This window comes from Eurosta solidaginis, chromosome 3 (assembly GCF_040869045.1).
Source record: "Eurosta solidaginis isolate ZX-2024a chromosome 3, ASM4086904v1, whole genome shotgun sequence".
Lineage (NCBI taxonomy): Eukaryota > Metazoa > Arthropoda > Insecta > Diptera > Tephritidae > Eurosta > Eurosta solidaginis.
Genome location: NC_090321.1, coordinates 174,280,310 through 174,297,926, shown reverse-complemented (window position 1 = coordinate 174,297,926; position 17,617 = coordinate 174,280,310). Strand labels below are relative to the sequence as shown.

The following is a 17,617-nucleotide window of genomic DNA, read 5'->3' as shown; positions in this document are numbered from 1 at the left end:
TGTAATGCAGCGATGGACCAACTCATGTTTCTACACGAACATGTTGTAAGCCGATCATTGCTCGTTTTTAACGATTGTAACCACTACACGATGTTTATTGGACTGTGGGTACTCCATGGATTACTCTGATGTAATGCGGAGCTGGAGTATATGGTCCGGTCCTAGGACATCGCAATGTTAATTGGACCATATTTTTTGTATGAATTGTGGTTAATTTTGGAGCACTCGCTTGGTCCATAGCGAGTACTCCATACATGCATGCATCGAGTACTCGCGATTTTTGCAGGGTAATAGCAAGTGACCCTGCAGAAAATAATTGCCAATTGCTAAAAGAAGCTAACCAATAGTTTACTAAGTATTTTACATGATACTGGCAAATATCTCACTTCTAGTTTTGTAGTTTGATGTTGTTGTTGTAATTGTAGCAGTGCTTCGCTCCATCCAATAGGTGCAGCCACTCACAAATTGTCATCAATATCCTCTAACAAGAGTCCGAGGGAAATTGCTGTTTCAATACAAGGGTGTTAGGGGTGTTGGTTCCATATTGCAATTGAAAAGATGGTTGGTGTCATGTAGGGAGACATTGGGTATGTCGGGGTTGATTCTGGATAAGTAAGAGTTCAATCTACATAATACAGTACCCAGACAATTGTGAGTTCCGGATATTTTTCTTTAAGAACATGGTTCACCGGGCAATCTCTGGCATAGTAGTCGTTGTGGACGTCACTAAGACGACACGAGACTTAAGTGTTTTTGGATGTAAGATAGTCAGTAGCATAATGCCATCGACGTTGATGTCCAATAGGGCCGACATTTGCGTTGTGCACTCAGAAAAAACACTTACCTAAATGAGGAAAACATTTCCTAAAAAAGTTTTCTTTAAATTGTGGAAAATTATAAATCAATCCCCTTTTATTTCGTTTTCAGGGATTTTTGGGCCTTTTTTGGGGTTGTATATTGTATATAAGGTCGCCGAGGATTTGGTCGGTAACAGTGCCAAATTTCGCGATGTCCAAAAACTGAAAAGACTAGGGAGATAGTCCTTGATTTTATAGCATAACTCATCGATGGATGGGCCGGCAGGGAGCTTCGAAATGTAAAAGTAAAACAAAAGTGGGGATAAGACACCACTCTCTGGTTCCCCTGGGTTTTGATATTACATTCCCGAACTGCACCAATGTCTGCCGACCACACAGAAAATTTGCAGTTCACCTTTTTAGACTGGGAGGAAGTGTGGACCCTTCCAAGTCTCTCAGTAACGTACTGTCATTGAAAAGCTGTTGACAAGTCAAGCGCCATGAGTACTGTTCTATGGCGGGGTTTTTGATTCAGTTCGAAATTTGTGTGTTAATGGCGTTTAGCGCGGTGGTGGTGTTATTTAATTTTCGGAAGCCATACTGATCATTGGCAAGTCGCAGGTTTCGCGGTGAAATAAGGGAGCTGGGCGCCTTCAAGTGTCTTGGCTTCTAAGTCAGAAAATTACTTGTCAGAAAGCAATTATGAGGCATAAGAAAATGTTTGTCTTTTCACGCTGGTTCACTGGTAGTTGAAAATTACGGCACAATATCTCATCTCTGACTATTTTGCGACCATTGCTATACAAAAGCAGTTAGCTTTAAAAAAGAAAACAGAAGTGACAACACTAATATTAATGCTAAAAGCTCATGCTTCAATGACTTTTTATCTCTTTGCGGACGAAGTTTTTATGCCAATTTTAAGGAATTTTTTTTTGTAACCGTCTAATACACATATTCACACAAGTATGCATACCTATGTGTGGCTGTATCCAATAGTTCAATTTGTTGATATTTATTACAATTATTTTTTGATATTTTAACTGTTACTTATAGCTTACACCTATTTCTATTTATTTTATACAATTTTTGTTTTTTTTTTGTTTTTTTTTTTTACAAATTTTCATTCATTAGCTAAATAAATATTAAATATTTTACCCATTTATCCCGAAACATTACATTTTTGTAATTTTGTTTGTATTTTTTATAACAATAACTTTTTCAGTTGTTTGATGGGCCAATGTTTATTATGTTTGGATTCTTTTATATAAGAGCTATTAGGCCGGTGGTTTTTAAGCGAAAAACTAAGTTTTCCTTTATCCTCCTACGCGTTTCGGTACATTTTGTACCTTCCTCAGGGAGATCTGTTTTTATTAATAACATAAAACAATTATTTGCAAAAGAAACATTTTACACAACATTGAGAATTTCACTTAAATTACATTCAATTAAATTAAAAAAATTTTTTCAAAACTATATACACACATATATTCGCGCTGCATCCTTTACGTTGCTCATCTCATCACACTGTGTGCTTTTTGATTGCTGTGAAGTAAGCACAGTTGATATTGTCTACGTCCTCTTTGAAGTTCACACAATCTTTTATTCGTTGTTGTATTCGCAAGCCCTCTAGTGTTAGCCTTGTTTTCGTTCTTCTTTCTATGTCCAATATACGCGCATTCGAAAAATCAGCTGAGTGATTGTGTATTGATAGGTGTTGCGAAAGTGCCGTAGAGGTCTTTTTGTTTCTTGCGTCTGCTTTGTGTTCGCTTATTCGTATTCCTAATGATCTTTTTGTTGTCCCTATATAAATTTTGTTGCAGTCTTCGCCAGCTTTTCCCTTGCATTTGATTTCGTATATCACATTTTGTTGTTGCTCCTTTTGGATTGTGTCTTTTGTTCCTGTAAAAATTTTATTTAGAGTGCAGTGTGGTCTGTGCGCAAATCTTACGTTGTTGTTGTTTATGATATTTCTCAAACTTTTGTTGTCCGTTAAGCCTGGTATGTATGTAATTCCTGTGTATATTATCAGAGAATTTAAACACAATGAGAAGGCGTTTTTGCTAGATTCCAACTTTTTTGCATGTGAACACGTCTTGCACTTCACCACACATAATCCAATTTCAATGTTAACCAGTTAACAGCAGAAAATTCACTGTCAACAGTTTCAGCTGGTGTATAAATTCTCTGGATTTTCTCTTAATATGATTTCTTTGTGGGAATATAGGTATTTAGTAGGATTAATTAAATTTAAATTTTATTACTTGTAGCAATATATTTGCTTGTTTTATGTTGATGCAAATTGCAGAAATTTTGCTTATTTCTTTACAAACAAAAACCTATTCATATACCCAAAATATGCCCTTTCATGAAATGTATGTAAATTAATCATACATTTATGAATTATCCCTACCCTTTTTGTTAATAAATTAAAATGTTAGGAAAATGTATGCAAATTGAAATATGCATGCAAATAGTGTTTTGCCGACGGCATTTGCACACTTGGAATTTCTGTGCACACGAAATCCATTGCATATTTATAAAACGTTAATTTGCATAAAATGTATGCATATTAACCATGAAGTATGAATTATTAATAAATTGAAAAATTGAAATAAATAAAATATTTGATAACAATTGAATAAATAAAAAAATATTTAGTTATTATTTGGACTATGGGTGGGAGGGGAGGTACCTATAAAGAAATTTCCTAAAGCATTTTATATGTGTTATTCAGTACAATGATGTAAGTACCTATGTACTTGAATATTTTCAAAGGCAGGTTTGATAAGCCAAGTCAAACTTAAATACATTTGACCTGCCTCAAATCAACCCTTAAATATGTAAATAAGACCAACAATACACAAAAGACATGTGCCTGTTGATCAGATGTTGAGCATTGTATCATTGAATATATATGTATGAAAATACAAACCAAAGCAAAAAAGTACAAATATACATACATATATACATATTCAATAATACTCCAATTAAAGGCAGACATGTATAAAAAGCTTGGTCGCTTTGATGCTGTGGCAGTGGCTTAAGTTATTAATAAAACAACTTGTCGCTTTCCGCGTTATGAAGCGACCAAATCAATTATGGCAATCCGCGTATACGGCCATGGATATGTAAATATCAATGCTCGTAGCAATTAGCCGACGAAATACAATAGGCACGATCCAAATTATGTGTCGTCGGTGGTTAAAAGTGTTGCCGTTTATACCTTTAATAACTCACAGCTAAAAGGGGAATTTATTATAAAATTAAAATAAACGAATTTATTGCTCTTTTGCGAAATAATGTTATATTTCTTCGCAAAATTACTTTAATTTATTTCGCCGCTCCCATATATTAATTTTTATCTATGAAAATAATGTAAAATTCTTACTTTGTACTGACATGTGATAAACAAGTCAGCATATACAGTATGACGTCACAGTGCGAATTCGGGCCAGAAACGGGTAAAACACCACTCTTATGTAGCAACTGCAACACAGTTGCTGAAAATTTGGCTGCGTGACTGCGCGAACAATTTTTCGGCAGAATATGATAGGGGGTTTCAAATAGCAAATAAAAATGTTCATAAGCTGTGACAACTCGGCAATTCAGGATATGAGAAAATTATTTGCAATAATTTATATGAACAATGGATGGAAATTTTTAGATTATATTGCTAATATGTTAGTGGACATTTACTAGGCAATATCTGTGCATGCTTATTTGCATTTTTTACTACCATATTAGTACTTTCATACAGGCTTATAAATAGTTTGGTATTATGTCAAAGGAAAAGTGCGGGGTTATGAAAGTAGTTATGCTCGTCATAATGAATACCCCCAATATGCATTGAAGTTGGAATTTATAAAATCGCAAAAATTTGTCTTTTGACGATTTTATCAAATGCCATGTTGCCGAATTGCAAAATTCTATCATCAATTTGGACAACTTAAGAAGAAGCATTTATGAATGAAAAATCAAGAGGAAGCTAGTTTTCAGGATTTTGTGATTTACATACAAAAGATGAGCATACATATGTAAATATGTATGTGTGCTTGTGCGTATGGTTAGATGGATGGTTGAAGTGAATTTTGTTTTGTTTGTCAACATGCGAATATAAAAATATTTCATAGCTTACATATGAACATAGATTTGTACATATGCTTTTGCGTAAGAATAGTTTTTGTAGGAAGTGGTTGATTGAAACAGTTTGTCTTTTATTTGAACATGTGAATGTACAAACATTTGTTAGCTTATGCATGGATATATTGGTATCAATGAAGTGGGTGGGAAATGGGGGTGTAGGCTGATCTTTAGTTTAGGAATATATGTGTGTACATACATATATACCAATCTAGGTTTGTTTATACCCACTCACAATTTAGGTGATTAAATTTTCAATTTCCCTACATATCAATATAATTTGATTACTCTTTCTGACAAAATAATGAGTTACCATACAATTGAACAAAAGAAATAATCAAATATGAATACTTTACATGATCCAACACTGAATATATTTTTTCAACCACATTTTGGAATCATATTTGAATCAAATGTGTTTACTTTAGGAGATCATAAATTTATAATAATTTTTAATTCAGCTTTCTGAATCTTTTTTGACTATATTTGTTGACTTAATAATGTATTTTATACTTGTCAAAATATTTCTTTACATCGGAGCTGCTCAACCCCTATACACTTGTAGCACTTTTGTTTTTGTTTTGCCCTGAATCATAGGCACAGATTCAAATTCACACTTTGAATATAAAAAAAAAACAAGTAAGGACAGGACTGTCTTCGTCTGTGCCGAAGACTTCAACCTTCCAACCATCATAATTTATTTACAAAAAATCAGAGAATTAAATTTGCAATATACTTGCTCTGATCAGAGAATTTTTTGGTAACAGACGAACAGAGAAAATTGTTAAGAGAATTTTCTGTTACGTCTTGCACCCTGTTAAGTTAACATGAATTTGTGGAATAGTGGTGAAGTGCAAGACGTGACACATGCAAATGGATCGTAAGCAGTGGATGCCAAAAAAACGCCTTCTCATTGTGTTTAAATTCTCTGATATTATGTTATCCCGTACATTATTGTTTTGTGTATTAATATTTGAATGTTCAGTATTGTTAATTGTTGTAGTTATTAGCTTCTCAGTGACTGCATTAGGGTACCCGTTTTTGTATATAATATTTTTTATTTTCAACTTGTTTTCATTCCTGAACTCCTGATCACTTAAAATCATAATTTTTCTTATTAGGCTTATTGCCGTGTTCTTCTTTTGGGTCCATGGATGGTTCGAGTGGCAGTTTATCATCCTCGATGACGCTATGGACTTAGAATACCAATTCGTTCTCAATTTTTGTTTACTCTAGTGATCTCAATATCTAGGAATGCAAGTTTGTTGTCTTTTTCTTTTTCTGTGGTGAATTGGATTTTCGTGTGTTGTGAGTTTAGGGTTTTGAGTATGATTTCCACGTCCTTTTTCTTAACTATGGCTAATATATCATCTACATACTTATCTATGTATTTAATATATATGTCGTTAGATTCAAGTTCAGAGATACTGTCGTCAATAATTTTATCTAGCACTATGTCTGCTATTATGAGAGATAGGGGGTTTCCCATTGGCATTCCATAGATTTGTTGATAAATAGTGCCATCGTATCTGAAATAATTGTTGTACCTTAGACAAAATTCAACAATTTTCTGGAACTGGGCTTTGGTTAGAGAGGTGTACTCCTTTAGAGTTGGCCAATGTTGCATTATGTTGTGAATTGCTAGATGAATGGGGATGTTTGTGAAGAGTGATATCACGTCAAAAGATGATGAATTGCTTATATCTTTTGACGTGATATCACTCTTCACAAACATCCCCATTCATCTAGCAATTCACAACATAATACAACATTGGCCAACTCTAAAGGAGCACACCTCTCTAACCAAAGCCCAGTTCCAGAAAATTATTGAATTTTGTCTAAGGGACAACAATTATTTCAGATACGATGGCACTATTTATCAACAAATCTATGGAATGCCAATGGGAAACCCCCTATCTCCCATAATAGCAGACATAGTGCTAGATAAAATTATTGACGACAGTATCTCTGACCTTGAATCTAACGACATATATATTAAATACATAGATAAGTATGTAGATGATATATTAGCCATAGTTAAGAAAAAGGACGTGGAAATCATACTCAAAACCCTAAACTCACAACACACGAAAATCCAATTCACCACAGAAAAAGAAAAAGACAACAAACTTGCATTCCTAGATATTGAGATCACTAGAGTAAACGAAAAATTGAGAACGAATTGGTATTCTAAGTCCATAGCGTCATCGAGGATGATAAACTACCACTCGAACCATCCATGGACCCAAAAGAAGAACACGGCAATAAGCCTAATAAGAAAAATTATGATTTTAAGTGATCAGGAGTTCAGGAATGAAAACAAGTTGAAAATAAAAAATATTCTATACAAAAACGGGTACCCTAATGCAGTCACTGAGAAGCTAATAACTACAACAATTAACAATACTGAACATTCAAATATTAATACACAAAACAATAATGTACGGGATAGCATAATATACACAGGAATTACATACATACCAGGCTTAACGGACAACAAAAGTTTGAGAAATATCATAAACAACAACAACGTAAGATTTGCGCACAGACCACACTGCACTCTAAATAAAATTTTTACACGAACAAAAGACACAATCGAAAAGGAGCAACAACATAATGTGATATACGAAATCAAATGCAAGGGAAAAGCTGGCGAAGACTGCAACAAAATTTATATAGGGACAACAAAAAGATCATTAGGAATACGAATAAGCGAACACAAAGCAGACGCAAGAAACAAAAAGACCTCTACGGCACTTTCGCAACACCTATCAATACACAATCACTCAGCTGATTTTTCGAATGCGCGTATATTGGACATAGAAAGAAGAATGAAAACAAGGCTAACACTAGAGGGCTTGCGAATACAACAACGAATAAAAGACTGTGTGAACTTCAAAGAGGACGTAGACAATATCAACTGTGCTTACTTCACAGCAATCAAAAAGCACACAGTGTGATGAGATGAGCAACGTAAAGGATGCAGCGCGAATATATGTGTGTATATAGTTTTGAAAAAATTTTTTAAATTTAATTGAATGTAATGTAAGTGAAATTCTCAATGTTGTGTAAAATGTTTCTTTTGCAAATAATTGTTTTATGTTATTAATAAAAACAGATCTCCCTGAGGAAGGTACAAAATGTACCGAAACGCGTAGGAGGATAAAGGAAAACTTAGTTTTTCGCTTAAAAATCACCGGCCTAATAGCTCTTATATCAAAGAATAACTTTTTTGTTTGTTTTTATCTTTGATTGATATTTGAAGTTTTTAAAAAATTATATTCCAGGTTTGGGTTTTTTGTTGTAAACGTATGCAAATATTTAAAGAAATCCAATTTTCTTTTTACCATTTGATGTTTATGTTTTTTGTTTAAATATAGTACTTAATAAAGTTTGTATTTCTATTTTATTACTAGGCGAGCTTCACATTTCTGTTTGTATGTAAAGTTAATTTGTATATATGATTTATGTAAAGTTGATACGTATACAAACAAATAATTCTATAAACTTTACACAAATAATACAATCTTACATTAATTTAGCACACACATACTAACTTTCATGTATATATGAACACACACATTTTTAACTATAGCGTTGTAGTTGTACGCATTATTTATTTTTGTTAGTTTATCATTCACTTTGTAAATCATTTACTTTAGTTTGTAAGAACTTTGCTTAAGCACGAACTATTAATTCTAAATAATCTTAACAAACACTTAATTTAATTACAAAATCAACAGCTTAAATATGTATGTAAATCCTATATACGATTAACTACATAAGTACTAATTTTACTTAATTACTACAATACAAATACAACTTTGAGTACCTATGTAATGCTTGTTTAACATTTACACTTATTTACAGCAACAATTTTTACGTAACGCCACTATCGAAATACCATGTGGAATCCGTTGCCGTTTCTGCACCAGAGGTCTGCTTTGAGTACTAATAAAATTAGTGCACTTAGTCATGAGCCAAAAAATTGTGTCTCACAGTTGACTTTCTTGCTCAATAAGACAATTGAGTACTGAACTGCTTCGTGGCTTATGAGCGGTTCCCTGCAAAAATCGTTGGACCATGTGGTCCACTGGAGTACTTACCATTCTACTCCACTGTAATGCAGCGATGGACCAACCCATGTTTCTACACGAACATGTTGTAAGCCGATCATTGCTCGTTTTTAACGATTGTAATCACTACACGATGTTTATTGGCCTGTGGGTACTCCATGGATTACTCTGATGTAATGCGGAGCTGGAGTATATGGTCCGGTCCTAGGACATCGCAATGTTAATTGGACCATATTTTTTGTATGAATTGTGGTTAATTTTGGAGCACTCGCTTGGTCCATAGCGAGTACTCCATACATGCATGCATGGAGTACTCGCGATTTTTGCAGGGTTATTCATTTTACGAAGCTTGGCTATGTAAATGTGTTTTAGTGGATATAAGTGCTTGATATTCTTTGTTTGTGTACGCACTAATACTAATTTTTTGGTTAGTCCACTAATAACCTTAAAACATGAATAATTGCAGCTCACTGTTCTGCACATACATTTTTTTCTTATCTAAAGATACATTTTGAGCTACTAGCAATGTACCGTTATTGTATTTGATAGAAATAAGCGGGGGAGCTCGAGAAATTTGACTTACGGAGATTTATAGCAAAATAAACTGATGATAAAAAAGAGGACAGCGTCACTGGACTCACATGACTCTGAGATGGACATGACACTGACAGAGACGGAGAAGACAAGTACCGTAATGATTTAAACGAACACGAGCTACGACATGACTCCACTTTCAAAAATGTTGGAGACAGAAGAGGGAACGCTTTTCGCCTGTTGTTCGGTTGTTTCGGTTGGTTGATACCCTTATCAAGGCAAAATCCGGCATCATCAGCATACAGGAAGCACGATGGACAAGGCAAGGCAGAAGAACGATAGGGCTTTGCGACGTCTACCACAGTGGCCACATGATTAAAAGTGAACTTCGGGCCCAGGTGTGGGTTTTGTGGTGGGAAAGAAATTTCGCCGCAAAGTACTATCGTTCGCAGCTGTGAACGAGCGTATCACCACGATCCGCGTTAAAGGGAAATTCTTCAATGTTTACATACGAGGTCTTGTAGCAGTCATGATAGGTAAACGCGTCTGTGCAGCAAAGAAAGTGCGCGCAGTGACACAAGGAAAGTTTGCCGTCGAAAAGCTGCTCACGAAACAGACAGCTGATGATTATTCCACTTGGCTCTCACACCTGCTCACTGAGGGCAATCTTCGACCTGACGATGTAGACGAGCAGTGGCGGCATAGTTCTCTCTGATTATGTACCGCCGCTGCTGACACCACAGGTTTCCCTCTAAAACTACTGGTACGATGAGGAATGTCACGTTGCCTCGATAGAGAAGAACGCTGCCTATATGGAATCCTTTTTTCTAACTCAAAAACTTGTTTCTAGAAATAGTGCCCGAAAATTTTACCAAAAAATCTGTCAGATGACAAAAGGTTTCAAGACCGGAGCAGATTCCTGCTGGAATGATAATAGCGGCGGAACACTTCTATTCATTGCTAGATAACGAGGGAGAAGACGAACCAGATACCCTAATCGCCGATGATGGAAAACACGTTCCGCCACCCATCTATGACGAAGTGAGAACGGCAGTATCCCGTCTAAGAAATCAGAAGTCGCTACGTAATGACGGAATACCCGCCGAAACACGGAGACGAAGAGTTGGTAAAGAAAAAGCATAAGCTCTTATGAAAAATATGTTCGCATGAGCGCATGCCTGTTCTTTCCGTGCAATTTCCTCAATATAATACTGGAGAAGATAATATGTTATATAAATCTCCGTTTCATCTTTGCTAAATAACGGTTAGCTGCAAAGTTCTCAAAAAAGTACCATAAAAGAGTGTTACGCGATTTACAGAATCAGCGAGTCATTCTACACATCTTTCGGGAAGTGGCATTAGTTGGAAAAAAGTGATATTTTGTTGTCCAGTGTTACCAGCATTTGTGTGTTATTTTACTGTAAATTGATTCATATTAGATTTAGTTTCATCATAATTATAGTTTAAGATGTTTATTGATGTCGTAGATTTCCTAGTTCTAACCTATTTATGCTTATTTACTTACTATTAGATATACATATTAGATATCCTACGTATGTTGTTGTTTTTTGACTTTTCCAGTTTTTTATACTTTAAATACTTATCTAAATTCAATACTTTAACACTTAATCAACAATTATATACATACAAGTTAGAAAAAACTATTAACAATAAAGTTTATGAAAGTTATTATTTATTAATACATTTTTTTTCATAGAAATAACACGCAAAAATTTGGCTATTTATTTAGAAGAGTTATTTTTGTAGTTGAGTGGCGTAAATATTTACAAGCAAATGTACATTTGAGAATTCGAACATGGCTCCTAAGACTAAGGAGGCTCATTACTTGTACTTATAATATTTGTATTATTTAGTTAAGTTCTTTCGCTGTGCGGCAGCCATAAAAAAATGCAGTGTACTTCAACAGTGTAATACTCTCTTCCTAATTTCGCTTCATGATTTCAAAAATCTTATATAAAACTTTATTTACGGCAGTTTTAAAACACTCGATTGCCCAAGGACTGTAACTGAAAGTTTAGAACTCGCCATACAACTTTAGGAATATTGTGAACATGGTAGAATAGTAAAATAGTAAAAAGGATAATGCGGCAAATATGAGTATCAAAAAAGTTCCACTCCGATTGTTACCTGTGAAGATGGAAGCCAATGGCTGTCGAGTGGTTGCCTACGCAGATGACTTGGCTATCTTAATCAGGGGCAAATTTCTGGGCACCTTGCGCGATGTTCTGCAGAGCTACCTGGACACTGTGGCTAGGAGGGCTGAATTATGTGGATTGGCGGTCATCCCGGGAAAAAAAGTAACTTGTAATTTTTACAAGGAGATATAAGATGCAGCCTTACAGAACTCCCTCGATTGGGAGGGGGGTGAAGCGTTGGGTATTTTCTCATAGGGTTAAATATTTAGGAATTATTTTGGACAAAAAACTATCCTTGATACCCAATGTGGAAAATAGGGCCAAGAAGGGCGCGTTTGCCTTGTGCTCTCGGCAAGAGCCTCTATGAGATTGCAGGCAAACCGATTCTGCTCTATGGGGTGCTGGTCTGGTGGAATGGACTGGACACGACAAGCAACACCAAAGTATTAGTGTCAGTACAACGGACGGCGCTGGTTCGGCGGCCGCAGCCCGGTCGTTGGTCAGGCTTCGTGAAACGGGCTAAAGACTTTGTGACTTCGGGTACTCTAGCCTTCTTCCCAGGTTCGACTTTATTACTGACAGGAGGGACTATTGTGTACCGATAACTGCTTCCTGTGCAACCTTTACCCCAGTGATTTCCCCGAGGGAGGAATGGGGAAGGGGACTCATCTTGGGCAGGGGACCAGTTAACTTGCTCACGGATGGATCACCAAGTTACCATTTAACATAACCTCGCCTGTTACTGTCATCTGAGTGACCGACATACCTCTCCTTCCATATATGGTTATATATAGGAATAGAGCACATCTTTTGGCACCGACCTTCTTTGGACATCGTCTTTTACCCATAAATTAGAAGAAGTATGATGAAAGTCTTATATGGCGAAATTTTCGTTCGTTGACATGACTTCACTGCTCAATTGTATATTATTTCAGTCCATAACAGTTTCGAAGTTTATTTTTGAGTTTTGTTAATAGCCTTATAAGTGTATTTTAACTTTTTGGTTAATTAGTGAGCTCAAGGCCGCAAGGATAAATAAAACACCATATATTTTGTAGTATTATAATTTATATAATTAGTCGATATTTCAGTTTCAATCTGAAACTATCCTCAGGAACAAATGAATGTACTTGATCGTCGATCCTTGAGCTCAATAATTAACCAAAAAGTTTCGAAGTTTAGACACGGAAGAATACAGGGCTCTGAGCGTGTCTGTTCTCAAGGCTTTTGCGTTTCTTGAAGATCTGACCAGTGAGCGATTTATCACGTTTAAAACCGCAATGATAAGGTTCAGTCAATAAGCTTCGGGCTTCAGTCTATTCCCGGTGGTTAAATTTTTTTTAGCAGGGTTATTGATATTGTAATGAATTTTGCGAAATTCCGTTTATTTGAAACCTTCTGCTAGTGTTCGAATCGCTAAACCGTTGAATAAATCACTCCAATATTCAGTATTGCAAATTGGTCTTCATTTAGATTACTTTGGGAGTATTACTTCACAATTATACTCCACAACCAATAGCGTGTTTAAATCAAAACTGATCAGTCATTCCTCAGCTTACGCTGCTTTTATACTCTCTGTTGCCTCTTCCGCATATTTTTCCAAAGGCCTAGTCATTTCGCGAAAATATATTTGAGAACAATTGTACCTCCTGCATATTTGTAGTTTATAGTTTTCTACTAGCCATATACGTGTGTATGTGTGAGCAACTACTTCGGCTGATGATTACATATGTGTGCGTGAGATATCCCTTCGTCGCCTTCTATATATGTATGTAAATGATGATTAATGTGTTCATGTACACAAGTGTGGCTCGCTTTAATCTTTACATGTTCATAAGAGTGGCTGCTACATGTTTTTGTTGTTGCGTGATTATTTACTAACAGCCTAGGGAAGTGAAACATTTATTCCATTTTAAGCTGTTTCATCATTGTTAGGGTACGCAAAGAATGTGGGGCTAGTCACCGCCTGTTTGCTGAAACCTCGTTAACCTAATTAATTGTGACCTAGCTAGTGCTTTCTAGAATTTCCAACCAGATAAGTAGACTGAGAAAATGCGAGCTTTAGTTGCTTACTGGCGTATAAGCACGAGGACCCTTGAACTGTCCATTTTTTAAACCGTTGGAGAGTCCTTTCGACGCTATAAACGCAAGAGCTTGCGTTATCTCATATCCGGAATAATGTTCAAACCACAATAACGGCTCCGGTCTCGGTTTCTTTTCCATCTAAGAAAACCTTAGTATACTGCAAATAATAGATACGAGTATTACGTTTTTGTCGCACAGTAGTATTAGATGTAGTGAATATTTGAGTACAGAGTTTATTTTGAGGCTTTTTCGAACTACTACTCAGTTTTGGGTTCTAGTATAAGATGGTATAATTTTGATTTTAAGTTTCGTAGCTTTTATTTGCTACAAGTTTTAACCCTTCAATGTTTATTGTCCCCATACAGGTAAAATTTTAGATAGCGAATCCAATAGTGATAATCTCTTATGTCGGGTTTCGATCTAACTAATAGTCGACTTAAGCTTTTTTGATGTGAAGTCTACAGGATGACGGTTTGAAAACGATAGTAACTTGTTTCTAAGGTATTACAACTAAAACTACATGGTCTAGGCTTGATAAAAGGGCTTCAAAGCTATACATTTTGTAATTCAACCGGTGTGAAATTGTGATCGAGGTCCTGGGCTCAAAGGCTTCGGAGGGAGACACTCAGCCTAAAACATATATATTGCAATTAAATGTGATCAAATCTATTGCAAACGATGATTTAAAATATAAATAGACTACATCTAATTGATTATAAATGAATTGTAAGTTGTAACTGTACAGTCAGAATAAGATTTGATTGTAATCATTGATTATAGCTGTTTAAAGACAATCCATTTGGTGCACATTAACAAAAGCGGGATGGAAGCATGGAACCGTCCCATCTTTTCATTGTTTGGTGTACAGCTCGAATGTCTTGAGGATTTTTTTAAGATCGAAGTTAGTCTAATATGGAACAGATGTTGCAATGCATTTGGTGTCGTCATTATGGCAAAAATTCGTTTTTCGAAAAAAATGTTTATATATTAAAGTTAATGAATTCTATTTATTGAATAAACCGTAGTAGCAGCAAAAATACAAACGTGTGGACATGGTAGTATAATCTATCGGCCGTGCTGATCAAATATTTCGCTGCACGATTGTAGAAAACATTTAAGTAGGACATCAGAAATTTGAAAAGCAATTCGACTTAACACATTTCTGTAACTTCCCGGCATAACCAAAAATTCCTTACAGCTGTAAAACCTACCTTAATGTTTTTAAAGTGAACTTGATCGTGCAGTTGTTTGTCTGAGAAATGTTAATATCATGAACTGAATGTCGGATATTACATTGTAAATTGATATTAGCTGTGTTTTTTTTTTACATCTATAGACGTTTACGTCAAACTTAAAATACACCTCTGAAATTGCTGCGCATAAAATTAGTACTACTAAATTTCAATACGCATTATACTCAAATGCAACTGAAATATGTGGGTATGTTTCACCTCTACACTAATTCTATGTATCATTTCTAAAAATGGTGCTTGTCCACAATTCATCGCAACTGATTCAGCTATGTATATGTTATACACTATGACAATTAGAGAGTTGTGTCTCCGCTTTTCTGTACACCCTGTGCTGTAGCTAGTTATTTAACCACTGCCGCTAGATGGGTCTCCTAAGCATTATTTAAGCGAGGATAAACGTTTTTTTACGCGCAAACGTAAACGTATACGCGTGTAAAAAAAAACACTGCTATTATCTGGAAAGATTTACATTTACAGATACTAAAATGCGCTTTAACTCAACTTCGAGAAAAAGTGACTTTTTCGGTTATGCCCGGAAGCTACAAATTTCGATTCTCGAAAAATGGTTATGCATTATTTTTTTACATAAAGATGATAATAATAAGAAAAATCTGCGATAAGAAATAAATATGTGCTATAAATAATGCTTTTGTTATTTTGTATCTATTAACTATCTTTACGATTAAGTTTTTGGTGTTTTCTTTACATTCTTCGTCTCACTCTAGCCGCATGTTCGCTTAGATTATTTTCTTTGCCGTTAAATTTCATTTTTACTTGAATGTAATCATAATCCATCGTTTTTATATCTTATTATATGTATAATAAAAGAGTCCCGCTCTGAAATGTGCCAAAGTACCAGCAGCTCTCAAGACAGCTCATTGCCTTACCACTCAAAGCACTCAGCCTGAAAGTATGTGACAGTTATGTATGTATGATGTTTTTAATACGCGACGTCTTGGAAGTTGGAATATATAGACACATGCATTGTATGGTTTGCAGCTAAAACCAGGAAGAAGCCGAATTAAGATTATGTATTATTGTAATTTAAGAAAAAGAGTCGATCGCGTAGGAGAACGGCCTTCGTCCCCACTAAAATTGTATATTGGAAGGCTGTGGTAGTGCAACTGTGTCCCAATGCTATTTTCACAGAGATTACCTGCAAATAAAAATAGAAAATAAAAATGTTTTAGGTAGGTAACTATTTTTAAAATGTCTTCTTTTCCTTAGCATATGTTAAGTTTTAAAGCGACACATAAAGTAAGCGTGGGCTAAACTTGACCCTGAATACGGCGTCGTCGAATATCACAGATGACAATTCCGCGAAACACATAATTTTCCTTAATAACCCTGCAAAAATCGTTGGATCATGTGGTCCACTTGTGTCATACTGGAGTACTTACCATTATACTCCACTGTAATGCAGCAATGGACCAACTCATGTTTCTACACGAACATATTGTAAGCCGATCATTGTTCGTTTTTAACGATTGTAATCACTACACAATGTTTAATGGACTGTGGGTACTCCATGGATTACTCTGATGTAATGCGGAGCTGGAGTATATATCGTCCAGTCCTAGGACATCGCAATGTTAATTGAATCATATTTGTATGAATTGTGGTTAGGTTTGGAGCACTCGCTTGGTCCATAGCGAGTACTCCATACATGCAAGCATGGAGTACTCGCGATTTTTGCAGGGAATACAAGAAACTGTCTAGCGTAACGGTTCAGAGCACTGAAGCTTACTCTCAACAAATTGATTGCACCTTATCAGTACGGCTTCACTAAGCAAGTACTGAACGGTGCATTTGCTGTAAAATAAAGTATCAAAGGGGAGGGGAAGGCAATTTGTATTTTGCGTTGGAAAATCAAGTCAGAACATGAATTCATTTGGTTTTAATAACTGAGGGCAGATATTGCGAAGAGGAAATAATTGATAAAATTTGTGAAGCGCGGACAGAATAACTTAATCGACTAAAGCGCCAAATACACGACACGACACGAACATTCCCGTTATGTCATGTTTCTGCGACCTTTTCTGTCGTGTATGGTGGTGTTTGCCAGTTCGCGCAAATGTTCGCCAAAAATTAAAATATTTTAATTTTTGGCGAACATTTGCGCGAACAGTGCGTGCGTGTATGGCGAAATAGCTCATAATCGTAGTAATTTCTGAACGGAACAGACGTGCGCGGAAAAGTAAAATGGACAATAAAAAATTTCTGAGTGAATTTATTGAAATGTATAAATTTTTTTTACGCTTAATTGCCACAGCGAGCAATATTGCTGCAGCACAATTGTTGTCCGTATTCATCGCTGTCTGAAAGAGAACTAATGTTCGGCCAAAAGTTCGTATGGTGTATGGCCAAAGCTGCGAACAAGATTGCGGAATGTTCGCGGAAATGTTCGTGTCGTGTATTTGGCGCTAACTATATACAGAATATTAGGGGGATTCATTAAAGCATATAAATTTATAAGGTGTTTATTTATATCCGTTTACATACACTGTTATATGAACGCAGATTGATAAACTTAATTGACGATCGCTGTATTATAGTAAAAAAAATTGTGATTTGCC

At 35.5% G+C, this 17,617-nt stretch overlaps 1 protein-coding gene across 1 annotated transcript in view; it reads right to left on the bottom strand.

Moving 5' to 3' along the window:
* Nucleotides 1-14,876: 14,876 nt before the first annotated feature.
* The window catches only part of 5-HT1A (5-hydroxytryptamine (serotonin) receptor 1A), a 407,259-nt gene continuing 404,518 nt past the window's right edge, over nt 14,877-17,617 (bottom strand). The window contains exon 9 of the mRNA XM_067777162.1: nt 14,877-16,197. The gene's annotated coding sequence lies outside the window, so the exon portion shown is untranslated. The remainder of the gene's footprint in view (nt 16,198-17,617) is intronic.